The 12,371-nt window shown below is 46.2% G+C and overlaps 9 non-coding genes across 9 annotated transcripts; all 9 read left to right on the top strand.

The window, feature by feature from the left end:
• The first annotated feature begins 1,591 nt into the window (after positions 1-1,591).
• TRNAN-GUU (transfer RNA asparagine (anticodon GUU)) lies at positions 1,592-1,665 on the top strand. The gene has a single exon. It is a non-coding gene; the product is annotated as a tRNA-Asn (tRNA).
• Positions 1,666-3,841: 2,176 nt separating this feature from the next.
• TRNAN-GUU (transfer RNA asparagine (anticodon GUU)) lies at positions 3,842-3,915 on the top strand. The gene has a single exon. It is a non-coding gene; the product is annotated as a tRNA-Asn (tRNA).
• A 313-nt stretch (positions 3,916-4,228) lies between these two features.
• On the top strand, positions 4,229-4,300 carry TRNAW-CCA (transfer RNA tryptophan (anticodon CCA)). Its single transcript has one exon. It is a non-coding gene; the product is annotated as a tRNA-Trp (tRNA).
• Positions 4,301-6,090: 1,790 nt separating this feature from the next.
• Positions 6,091-6,164, top strand: TRNAN-GUU (transfer RNA asparagine (anticodon GUU)). The gene has a single exon. It is a non-coding gene; the product is annotated as a tRNA-Asn (tRNA).
• Positions 6,165-6,477: 313 nt separating this feature from the next.
• On the top strand, positions 6,478-6,549 carry TRNAW-CCA (transfer RNA tryptophan (anticodon CCA)). The gene has a single exon. It is a non-coding gene; the product is annotated as a tRNA-Trp (tRNA).
• Positions 6,550-8,339: 1,790 nt separating this feature from the next.
• TRNAN-GUU (transfer RNA asparagine (anticodon GUU)) lies at positions 8,340-8,413 on the top strand. The gene has a single exon. It is a non-coding gene; the product is annotated as a tRNA-Asn (tRNA).
• Positions 8,414-8,726: 313 nt separating this feature from the next.
• Positions 8,727-8,798, top strand: TRNAW-CCA (transfer RNA tryptophan (anticodon CCA)). Its single transcript has one exon. It is a non-coding gene; the product is annotated as a tRNA-Trp (tRNA).
• A 1,789-nt stretch (positions 8,799-10,587) lies between these two features.
• TRNAN-GUU (transfer RNA asparagine (anticodon GUU)) lies at positions 10,588-10,661 on the top strand. Its single transcript has one exon. It is a non-coding gene; the product is annotated as a tRNA-Asn (tRNA).
• Positions 10,662-10,974: 313 nt separating this feature from the next.
• TRNAW-CCA (transfer RNA tryptophan (anticodon CCA)) lies at positions 10,975-11,046 on the top strand. The gene has a single exon. It is a non-coding gene; the product is annotated as a tRNA-Trp (tRNA).
• Positions 11,047-12,371: the final 1,325 nt, after the last annotated feature.

The following is a 12,371-nucleotide window of genomic DNA, read 5'->3' as shown; positions in this document are numbered from 1 at the left end:
TGCAGCAGAAGTATTTCCTCTTTACCATCTCTTCAAGTGGGCCTGACTGATGTGCTGTTTTGTGCACGCTACGTGGGCTTTGTAAAGCATACCTCTGCCATTTGCATGGCCTCCTAGCGCTGTCAATATTTTCGTGTAATCGCTGAATGCTGCACTGTCCTGGGAACTCTAGGTGTGACTAAAGGATATATGCTGGGGCCCCGAAAGGGGGTCGGCAGTCTAGTGGCAATGCCCATCACTTTGCAGTTTGGGTTTGTGAGTTCAGGTACCGGTCTGGTGTCGGAAAACTGTAAGCGCCCTCCCAATCAACTGTCGGTCCTGGATTGTGAGGATTTCCCCTTATACTGGTCTCAGTAGACACATTTCCATTTTACTTTTTCACTCTCGCATTGCCTATTTCTCTCTCTCTCATAGATACATTATAGACAAGAGAGACATTGTCAGCGAGAGGGTTGCACAGCACCTTCCCCCATTTCCCTAAGTGCATTGCATGGGGCTCTGGGAGGCGTGCACATTTGTCTGAAACACAAAGATCCACTGGCAATAAAAAGCGTAGGTCCCTAGTTTGCATTTCTTAAAATTTGAAGTGACACTCAGAGTTGTCTCGGGCGTGACTGTACCTTTCATAGGAGATGTGCTAATCCCCAAACCCTCTTCCTTTGTCCCAGTAATCTGTCTTAGTGCCTCTAGCAAGTTGTTTTCTGAAACAAAGCTTACCTGAACATCCTGTAAAATTGGTAACTATTCAGTAGCAGTACAGTGCAGTATATAGCATTCCTGTTGCGCACAGCATCTAGATCCAAAAATTGCTTACTCTACCCCAGAAATTAGAATTCACCCAGTCAAACAGAGGGATCTATAAAGAGCATGGCAAGTAGTTAACATAAGCTACTTCCCCCAAGTTCTCTTGGTGCACTCTGCTGCCCTCTTTTAACAGAAGAATGCAACTGCAGGTCTTGCTTCTCAGCAAGGTACCTACATATAGAATCCTTGGTGCACTCTTGCTAAATCTGCTGGAATGTGTCTTCTATTGTGCCCAAGGTGGTTGTGTATTTGGGGACTCAGGGAAGCAAGGGAGCAGTCTAATGCACTGCAGTGCTAAGAGAGGCATGCCTTTTTCAGAAAAAAGTTCAGGTTTTCTGCCAATCAGAAAAAAATAGCAATGCAATCAGGCCAAAGGCAGAACACACATGCCAGTGAGTCTCTGTGGCGCAATTGGTTAGCGCGTTCGGCTGTTAACCGAAAAGACGCTGCTGTTTTTGGCACAAAGACACAGAGTGTTCCACTCAGTAAACCTGAGTCATTTCTCCCGTGTTCTCTGGGTTCAGCCTACTGTCCCCTTTTAACACAAGTGCGCAACAGTGGCTTTCTCCTCATAGCAAGTTATGCCTATACAGAGGACATTTGGTGCACTGTTGATGGGCTCTGTCCTCTACTAAATCCCCTGTGTTTGTGGATTAGGGGAGGTAGGGAAGTGCTTGATACCCTGATTTGCTGTGGGAAAAAGAGCTATTTTAGAAATATTTTCAGGTTGCCTGGGAAGCATAAGCAAACAGCACACCAATCAGGCCCCTGTGTAAGAACTGCATGAGTCTCTGTGGCGCAATCGGTTAGCGCGTTCGGCTGTTAACCGAAATTTTGGTGGTTCAAGCCCACCCAGGGACGATGCATTTTGGCTCAAAAATTCAGCATGACCAACTATGAACTTCTGTTTACCTCTCGCAGGTCTCGTCTGCTGACGTCCAAAAAATCCAATAAACTGTAAGCAATTCTTCTCGCGTGCTTTAGTTTTTCAAAACTTGCCATTCAATTCATAAACATCAAGACTTCATGGGAAGGGTTTGGCTGCAGCGTGTACTGATGCACAGAAGGAAGCTATCCTAGCCAGTCTACTTAAAGAAGCAATGAGGCTCTGCAGGTGCATGTACGTCTCCTACCTTTATTCTGTCATCAGACACACCAGGTGGATTGCCACAAGGACCTCGTGGCGCAATGGTAGCGCGTCTGACTCAAGATCAGAAGGTTTCGTGTTCAAATCACGTCGGGGGCATATTTGCTTTTCCCACTCTGAAATATAAAATTGCTCTTCAGTATCTCGTTATTTCAACCTGACTGCATCTTTGTGCTCTGGGCCTAGTTGTTCTGGCGTTTCGAATGTAAGCTTTGCAGCAGGGAAGTATCATATTGACAGACACCCATGAAGGACATGGTCAACCTTTAAAGCAGGCCAATCTCTATGTTTTACTGGATGCAGCAGAAGTATTTCCTCTTTACCATCTCTTCAAGTGGGCCTGACTGATGTGCTGTTTTGTGCACGCTACGTGGGCTTTGTAAAGCATACCTCTGCCATTTGCATGGCCTCCTAGCGCTGTCAATATATTCGTGTAATCGCTGAATGCTGCACTGTCCTGGGAACTCTAGGTGTGACTAAAGGATATATTTTGGGGCCCCGAAAGGGGGTCGGCAGTCTAGTGGCAATGCCCATCACTTTGCAGTTTGGGTTTGTGAGTTCAGGTACCGGGCTGGTGTCGGAAACCTGTAAGCGCCCTCCCAATCAACTGTCGGTCCTGGATTGTGAGGATTTCCCCTTATACTGGTCTCAGTAGACACATTTCCATTTTACTTTTTCACTCTCGCATTGCCTATTTCTCTCTCTCTCATAGTTACATTATAGACAAGAGAGACATTGTCAGCGAGAGGGCTTCACAGCACCTTCCCCCCTTTCCCTAAGTGCATTGCAAGGGGCTCTGGGAGGCGTGCACATTTGTCTGAACACAAAGATCCGCTGGCAATAAAAAGCGTAGGTCCCTAGTTTGCATTTCTTAGAATTTGAGGTGACACTCAAGAGTTGTCTCGGGCGTGACTGTACCTTTCATAGGAGATGTGCTAATCCCCAAACCCTCTTCCTTTGTCCCAGTAATCTGTCTTAGTGCCTCTAGCAAGTTGTTTTCTGAAACAAAGCTTACCTGAACATCCTGTAAAATTGGTAACTTTTCAGTAGCAGTACAGTGCAGTATATAGCATTCCTGTTGCGCACAGCATCTAGATCCAAAAATTGCTTACTCTAAACCCAGAAATTAGAATTCACCCAGTCAAACAGAGGGATCTATAAAGAGCATGGCAAGTAGTTAACATAAGCTACTTCCCCCAAGTTCTCTTGGTGAACTCTGCTGCCCTCTTTTAACAGAAGAATGCAACTGCAGGTCTTGCTTCTCAGCAAGGTACCTACATATAGAATCCTTGGTGCACTCTTGCTAAATCTGCTGGAATGTGTCTTCTATTGTGCCCAAGGTGGTTGTGTATTTGGGGACTCAGGGAAGCAAGGGAGCAGTCTAATGCACTGCAGTGCTAAGAGAGGCATGCCTTTTTCAGAAAAAAGTTCAGGTTTTCTGCCAATCAGAAAAAAATAGCAATGCAATCAGGCCAAAGGCAGAACACACATGCCAGTGAGTCTCTGTGGCGCAATTGGTTAGCGCGTTCGGCTGTTAACCGAAAAGACGCTGCTGTTTTGGGCACAAAGACACAGAGTGTTCCACTCAGTAAACCTGAGTCATTTCTCCCGTGTTCTCTGGGTTTAGCCTACTGTCCCCTTTTAACACAAGTGCGCAACTGTGGCTTTCTCCTCATAGCAAGTTATGCCTACACAGAGGGCATTTGGTGCACTGTTGATGGGCTCTGTCCTCTACTAAATCCCCTGTGTTTGTGGATTACGGGAGGTAGGGAAGTGCTTGATACCCTGATTTGCTGTGGGAAATAGAGCTATTTTAGAAATATTTTCAGGTTGCCTGGGGAGCATAAGCAAACAGCACACCAATCAGGCCCCTGTGTAAGCACTGCATGAGTCTCTGTGGCGCAATCGGTTAGCGCGTTCGGCTGTTAACCGAAAGGTTGGTGGTTCAAGCCCACCCAGGGACGATGCATTTTGGCTCAAAAATTCAGCATGACCAACTATGAACTTCTGTTTACCTCTCGCAGGTCTCGTCTGCTGACGTCCAAAAAATCCAATAAACTGCAAGCAATTCTTCTCGCTTGCTTTAGTTTTTCAAAACTTGCCATTCAATTCATAAACATCAAGACTTCATGGGAAGGGTTTGGCTGCAGCGTGTACTGATGCACAGAAGGAAGCTTTCCTAGCCAGTCTACTTAAAGAAGCAATGAGGCTCTGCAGGTCCATGTACGTCTCCTACCTTTACTCTGTCATCAGACACACCAGGTGGACTGCCACAAGGACCTCGTGGCGCAATGGTAGCGCGTCTGACTCCAGATCAGAAGGTTGCGTGTTCAAATCACGTCGGGGTCATACTTCCCTTTCCCACTCTGAAATACAAAATTGCTCTTCAGTATCTCGTTATTTCAACCTGACTGCATCTTTGTGCTCTGGGCCTAGTTGTTCTGGCGTTTCGAATGTAAGCTTTGCAGCAGGGAAGTATCATATTGCCAGACACCCATGAAGGACATGGTCAACCTTTAAAGCAGGCCAATCTCTATGTTTTACTGGATGCAGCAGAAGTATTTCCTCTTTACCATCTCTTCAAGTGGGCCTGACTGATGTGCTGTTTTGTGCACGCTACGTGGGCTTTGTAAAGCATACCTCTGCCATTTGCATGGCCTCCTAGCGCTGTCAATATTTTCGTGTAATCGCTGAATGCTGCACTGTCCTGGGAACTCTAGGTGTGACTAAAGGATATATGCTGGGGCCCCGAAAGGGGGTCGGCAGTCTAGTGGCAATGCCCATCACTTTGCAGTTTGGGTTTGTGAGTTCAGGTACCGGTCTGGTGTCAGAAAACTGTAAGCGCCCTCCCAATCAACTGTCAGTCCTGGATTGTGAGGATTTCCCCTTATACTGGTCTCAGTAGACACATTTCCATTTTACTTTTTCACTCTCGCATTGCCTATCTCTCTCTCTCTCATAGATACATTATAGACAAGAGAGACATTGTCAGCGAGAGGGTTGCACAGCACCTTCCCCCATTTCCCTAAGTGCATTGCAAGGGGCTCTGGGAGGCGTGCACATTAGTCTGAAACACAAAGATCCACTGGCAATAAAAGGCGTAGGACCCCAGTTCGCATTTCTTAGAATTTGAAGTGACACTCAGAGTTGTCTCGGGCGTGACTGTACCTTTCATAGGAGATGTGCTAATCCCCAAACCCTCTTCCTTTGTCCCAGTAATCTGTCCTAGGGCCTCTAGCAAGTTGTTTTCTGAAACAAAGCTTACCTGAACATCCTGTAAAATTGGTAACTTTTCAGTAGCAGTACAGTGCAGTATATAGCATTCCTGTTGTGCACAGCATCTAGATCCAAAAATTGCTTACTCTACCCCAGAAATTAGAATTCACCCAGTCAAACAGAGGGATCTATAAAGATCATGGCAAGTAGTTAACATAAGCTACTTCCCCCAAGTTCTCTTGGTGCACTCTGCTGCCCTCTTTTAACAGAAGAATGCAACTGCAGGTCTTGCTTCTCAGCAAGGTACCTACATATAGAAACCTTGGTGCACTCTTGCTAAATCTGCTGGAATGTGTCTTCTATTGTGCCCAAGGTGGTTGTGTATTTGGGGACTCAGGGAAGCAAGGGAGCAGTCTAATGCACTGCAGTGCTAAGAGAGGCATGCCTTTTTCAGAAAAAAGTTCAGGTTTTCTGCCAATCAGAAAAAAATAGCAATGCAATCAGGCCAAAGGCAGAACACACATGCCAGTGAGTCTCTGTGGCACAATTGGTTAGCGCGTTCGGCTGTTAACCGAAAAGACGCTGCTGTTTTTGGCACAAAGACACAGAGTGTTCCACTCAGTAAACCTGAGTCATTTCTCCCGTGTTCTCTGGGTTCAGCCTACTGTCCCCTTTTAACACAAGTGCGCAACTGTGGCTTTCTCCTCATAGCAAGTTATGCCTACACAGAGGACATTTGGTGCACTGTTGATGGGCTCTGTCCTCTACTAAATCCCCTGTGTTTGTGGATTAGGGGAGGTAGGGAAGTGCTTGATACCCTGATTTGCTGTGGGAAATAGAGCTATTTTAGAAATATTTTCAGGTTGCCTGGGAAGCATAAGCAAACAGCACACCAATCAGGCCCCAGTGTAAGCACTGCATGAGTCTCTGTGGCGCAATCGGTTAGCGCGTTCGGCTGTTAACCGAAAGGTTGGTGGTTCAAGCCAACCCAGGGACGATGCATTTTGGCTCAAAAATTCAGCATGACCAACTTTGAACTTCTGTTTACCTCTCGCAGGTCTCGTCTGCTGACGTCCAAAAAATCCAATAAACTGTAAGCAATTCTTCTCGCTTGCTTTAGTTTTTCAAAACTTGCCATTCAATTCATAAACATCAAGACTTCATGGGAAGGGTTTGGCTGCAGCGTGTACTGATGCACAGAAGGAAGCTATCCTAGCCAGTCTACCTAAAGAAGCAATGAGGCTCTGCAGGTGCATGTACGTCTCCTACCTTTATTCTTTCATCAGACACACCAGGTGGATTGCCACAAGGACCTCGTGGCGCAATGGTAGCGCGTCTGACTCCAGATCAAAAGGTTGTGTGTTCAAATCACGTCGGGGTCATACTTCCTTTTCCCACTCTGAAATACAAAATTGCTCTTCAGTATCTCGTTATTTCAACCTGACTGCATCTTTGTGCTCTGGGCCTAGTTGTTCTGGCGTTTCGAATGTAAGCTTTGCAGCAGGGAAGTATCATATTGACAGACACCCATGAAGGACATGGTCAAGCTTTAAAGCAGGCCAATCTCTATGTTTTACTGGATGCAGCAGAAGTATTTCCTCTTTACCATCTCTTCAAGTGGGCCTGACTGATGTGCTGTTTTGTGCACGCTACGTGGGCTTTGTAAAGCATACCTCTGCCATTTGCATGGCCTCCTAGCGCTGTCAATATTTTCGTGTAATCGCTGAATGCTGCACTGTCCTGGGAACTCTAGGTGTGACTAAAGGATATATGCTGGGGCCCCGAAAGGGGGTCGGCAGTTTAGTGGCAATGCCCATCACTTTGCAGTTTCGGTTTGTGAGTTCAGGTACCGGTCTGGTGTCGGAAACCTGTAAGCGCCCTCCCAATCAACTGTCGGTCCTGGATTGTGAGGATTTCCCCTTATACTGGTCTCAGTAGACACATTTCCATTTTACTTTTTCACTCTCGCATTGCCTATTTCTCTCTCTCTCATAGATACATTATAGACAAGAGAGACATTGTCAGCGTGAGGGTTGCACAGCACCTTCCCTCATTTCCCTAAGTGCATTGCAAGGGGCTCTGGGAGGCGTGCACATTTGTCTGAAACACAAAGATCCACTGGCAATAAAAAGCGTAGGTCCCTAGTTTGCATTTCTTAGAATTTGAGGCGGCACTCAGAGTTGTCTCGGGCGTGACTGTACCTTTCATAGGAGATGTGCTAATCCCCAAACCCTCTTCCTTTGTCCCAGTAATCTGTCTTAGTGCCTCTAGCAAGTTGTTTTCTGAAACAAAGCTTACCTGAACATCCTGTAAAATTGGTAACTTTTCAGTAGCAGTACAGTGCAGTATATAGCATTCCTGTTGCGCACAGCATCTAGATCCAAAAATTGCTTACTCTACCCCAGAAATTAGAATTCACCTAGTCAAACAGAGGGATCTATAAAGAGCATGGCAAGTAGTTAACATAAGCTACTTCCCCCAAGTTCTCTTGGTGCACTCTGCTGCCCTCTTTTAACAGAAGAATGCAACTGCAGGTCTTGCTTCTCAGCAAGGTACCTACATATAGAATCCTTGGTGCACTCTTGCTAAATCTGCTGGAATGTGTCTTCTATTGTGCCCAAGGTGGTTGTGTATTTGGGGACTCAGGGAAGCAAGGGAGCAGTCTAATGCACTGCAGTGCTAAGAGAGGCATGCCTTTTTCAGAAAAAAGTTCAGGTTTTCTGCCAATCAGAAAAAAATAGCAATGCAATCAGGCCAAAGGCAGAACACACATGCCAGTGAGTCTCTGTGGCGCAATTGGTTAGCGCGTTCGGCTGTTAACCGAAAAGACGCTGCTGTTTTTGGCACAAAGACACAGAGTGTTCCACTCAGTAAACCTGAGTCATTTCTCCCGTGTTCTCTGGGTTCAGCCTACTGTCCCCTTTTAACACAAGTGCGCAACTGTGGCTTTCTCCTCATAGCAAGTTATGCCTACACAGAGGACATTTGGTGCACTGTTGATGGGCTCTGTCCTCTACTAAATCCCCTGTGTTTGTGGATTAGGGGAGGTAGGGAAGTGCTTGATACCCTGATTTGCTGTGGGAAATAGAGCTATTTTAGAAATATTTTCAGGTTGCCTGGGAAGCATAAGCAAACAGCACACCAATCAGGCCGCTGTGTAAGAAATGCATGAGTCTCTGTGGCGCAATCGGTTAGCGCGTTCGGCTGTTAACCGAAAGGTTGGTGGTTCAAGCCCACCCAGGGACGGTGCATTTTGGCTCAAAAATTCAGCATGACCAACTATGAACTTCTGTTTACCTCTCGCAGGTCTCGTCTGCTGACGTCCAAAAAATCCAATAAACTGTAAGCAATTCTTCTCACTTGCTTTAGTTTTTCAAAACTTGCCATTCAATTCATAAACATCAAGACTTCATGGGAAGGGTTTGGCTGCAGCGTGTACTGATGCACAGAAGGAAGCTATCCTAGCCAGTCTACTTAAAGAAACAATGAGGCTCTGCAGGTGCATGTACGTCTCCTACCTTTATTCTGTCATCAGACACACCAGGTCGATTGCCACAAGGACCTCGTGGCGCAATGGTAGCGCGTCTGACTCCAGATCAGAAGGTTTCGTGTTCAAATCACGTCGGGGGCATATTTGCTTTTCCCACTCTGAAATATGAAATTGCTCTTCAGTAATTCGTTATTTCAACGTGACTGCATCTTTGTGCTCTGGGCCTAGTTGTTCTGGCGTTTCGAATGTAAGCTTTGCAGCAGGGAAGTATCATATTGACAGACACCCATGAAGGACATGGTCAACCTTTAAAGCAGGCCAATCTCTATGTTTTACTGGATGCAGCAGAAGTATTTCCTCTTTACCATCTCTTCAAGTGGGCCTGACTGATGTGCTGTTTTGTGCACGCTACGTGGGCTTTGTAAAGCATACCTCTGCCATTTGCATGGCCTCCTAGCGCTGTCAATATTTTCGTGTAATCGCTGAATGCTGCACTGTCCTGGGAACTCTAGGTGTGACTAAAGGATATATGCTGGGGCCCCGAAAGGGGGTCAGCAGTCTAGTGGCAATGCCCATCACTTTGCAGTTTGGGTTTGTGAGTTCAGGTACCGGTCTGGTGTCGGAAACCTGTAAGCGCCCTCCCAATCAACTGTCGGTCCTGGATTGTGAGGATTTCCCCTTATACTGGTCTCAGTAGACACATTTCCATTTTACTTTTTCACTCTTGCATTGCCTATTTCTCTCTCTCTCATAGATACATTATAGACAAGAGAGACATTGTCAGCGAGAGGGCTTCACAGCACCTTCCCCCCTTTCCCTAAGTGCATTGCAAGGGGCTCTGGGAGGCGTGCACATTTGTCTGAACACAAAGATCCACTGGCAATAAAAAGCGTAGGTCCCTAGTTTGCATTTCTTAGAATTTGAGGTGACACTCAGAGTTGTCTCGGGCGTGACTGTACCTTTCATAGGAGATGTGCTAATCCCCAAACCCTCTTCCTTTGTCCCAGTAATCTGTCTTAGTGCCTCTAGCAAGTTGTTTTCTGAAACAAAGCTTACCTGAACATCCTGTAAAATTGGTAACTTTTCAGTAGCAGTACAGTGCAGTATATAGCATTCCTGTTGCGCACAGCATCTAGATCCAAAAATTGCTTACTCTACCCCAGAAATTAGAATTCACCCAGTCAAACAGAGGGATCTATAAAGAGCATGGCAAGTAGTTAACATAAGCTACTTCCCCCAAGTTCTCTTGGTGAACTCTGCTGCCCTCTTTTAACAGAAGAATGCAACTGCAGGTCTTGCTTCTCAGCAAGGTACCTACATATAGAATCCTTGGTGCACTCTTGCTAAATCTGCTGGAATGTGTCTTCTATTGTGCCCAAGGTGGTTGTGTATTTGGGGACTCAGGGAAGCAAGGGAGCAGTCTAATGCACTGCAGTGCTAAGAGAGGCATGCCTTTTTCAGAAAAAAGTTCAGGTTTTCTGCCAATCAGAAAAAAATAGCAATGCAATCAGGCCAAAGGCAGAACACACATGCCAGTGAGTCTCTGTGGCGCAATTGGTTAGCGCGTTCGGCTGTTAACCGAAAAGACGCTGCTGTTTTGGGCACAAAGACACAGAGTGTTCCACTCAGTAAACCTGAGTCATTTCTCCCGTGTTCTCTGGGTTTAGCCTACTGTCCCCTTTTAACACAAGTGCGCAACTGTGGCTTTCTCCTCATAGCAAGTTATGCCTACACAGAGGGCATTTGGTGCACTGTTGATGGGCTCTGTCCTCTACTAAATCCCCTGTGTTTGTGGATTACGGGAGGTAGGGAAGTGCTTGATACCCTGATTTGCTGTGGGAAATAGAGCTATTTTAGAAATATTTTCAGGTTGCCTGGGGAGCATAAGCAAACAGCACACCAATCAGGCCCCAGTGTAAGCACTGCATGAGTCTCTGTGGCGCAATCGGTTAGCGCGTTCGGCTGTTAACCGAAAGGTTGGTGGTTCAAGCCCACCCAGGGACGATGCATTTTGGCTCAAAAATTCAGCATGACCAACTATGAACTTCTGTTTACCTCTCGCAGGTCTCGTCTGCTGACGTCCAAAAAATCCAATAAACTGCAAGCAATTCTTCTCGCTTGCTTTAGTTTTTCAAAACTTACCATTCAATTCATAAACATCAAGACTTCATGGGAAGGGTTTGGCTGCAGCGTGTACTGATGCACAGAAGGAAGCTTTCCTAGCCAGTCTACTTAAAGAAGCAATGAGGCTCTGCAGGTCCATGTACGTCTCCTACCTTTACTCTGTCATCAGACACACCAGGTGGACTGCCACAAGGACCTCGTGGCGCAATGGTAGCGCGTCTGACTCCAGATCAGAAGGTTGCGTGTTCAAATCACGTCGGGGTCATACTTCCTTTTCCCACTCTGAAATACAAAATTACTCTTCAGTATCTCGTTATTTCAACCTGACTGCATCTTTGTGCTCTGGGCCTAGTTGTTCTGGCGTTTCGAATGTAAGCTTTGCAGCAGGGAAGTATCATATTGACAGACACCCATGAAGGACATGGTCAACCTTTAAAGCAGGCCAATCTCTATGTTTTACTGGATGCAGCAGAAGTATTTCCTCTTTACCATCTCTTCAAGTGGGCCTGACTGATGTGCTGTTTTGTGCACGCTACGTGGGCTTTGTAAAGCATACCTCTGCCATTTGCATGGCCTCCTAGCGCTGTCAATATTTTCGTGTAATCGCTGAATGCTGCACTGTCCTGGGAACTCTAGGTGTGACTAAAGGATATATGCTGGGGCCCCGAAAGGGGGTCGGCAGTCTAGTGGCAATGGGCATCACTTTGCAGTTTGGGTTTGTGAGTTCAGGTACCGGTCTGGTGTCGGAAACCTGTAAGCGCCCTCCCAATCAACTGTCGGTCCTGGATTGTGAGGATTTCCCCTTATACTGGTCTCAGTAGACACATTTCCATTTTACTTTTTCACTCTCGCATTGCCTATTTCTCTCTCTCTCATAGATACATTATAGACAAGAGAGACATTGTCAGCGAGAGGGTTGCACAGCACCTTCCCTCATTTCCCTAAGTGCATTGCAAGGGGCTCTGGGAGGCGTGCACATTTGTCTGAAACACAAAGATCCACTGGCAATAAAAAGCGTAGGTCCCTAGTTTGCATTTCTTAGAATTTGAGGCGGCACTCAGAGTTGTCTCGGGCGTGACTGTACCTTTCATAGGAGATGTGCTAATCCCCAAACCCTCTTCCTTTGTCCCAGTAATCTGTCTTAGTGCCTCTAGCAAGTTGTTTTCTGAAACAAAGCTTACCTGAACATCCTGTAAAATTGGTAACTTTTCAGTAGCAGTACAGTGCAGTATATAGCATTCCTGTTGCGCACAGCATCTAGATCCAAAAATTGCTTACTCTACCCCAGAAATTAGAATTCACCTAGTCAAACAGAGGGATCTATAAAGAGCATGGCAAGTAGTTAACATAAGCTACTTCCCCCAAGTTCTCTTGGTGCACTCTGCTGCCCTCTTTTAACAGAAGAATGCAACTGCAGGTCTTGCTTCTCAGCAAGGTACCTACATATAGAATCCTTGGTGCACTCTTGCTAAATCTGCTGGAATGTGTCTTCTATTGTGCCCAAGGTGGTTGTGTATTTGGGGACTCAGGGAAGCAAGGGAGCAGTCTAATGCACTGCAGTGCTAAGAGAGGCATGCCTTTTTCAGAAAA

The sequence above is a fragment of the Ambystoma mexicanum genome, chromosome 11 (genome assembly GCF_040938575.1).
Source record: "Ambystoma mexicanum isolate Mex_15411 chromosome 11, UKY_AmexF1_1, whole genome shotgun sequence".
Classification (NCBI taxonomy): Eukaryota; Metazoa; Chordata; class Amphibia; order Caudata; family Ambystomatidae; genus Ambystoma; species Ambystoma mexicanum.
Note: the sequence above shows the minus strand (reverse complement) of the source record. Positions and strands in the feature narration are given on the sequence as shown.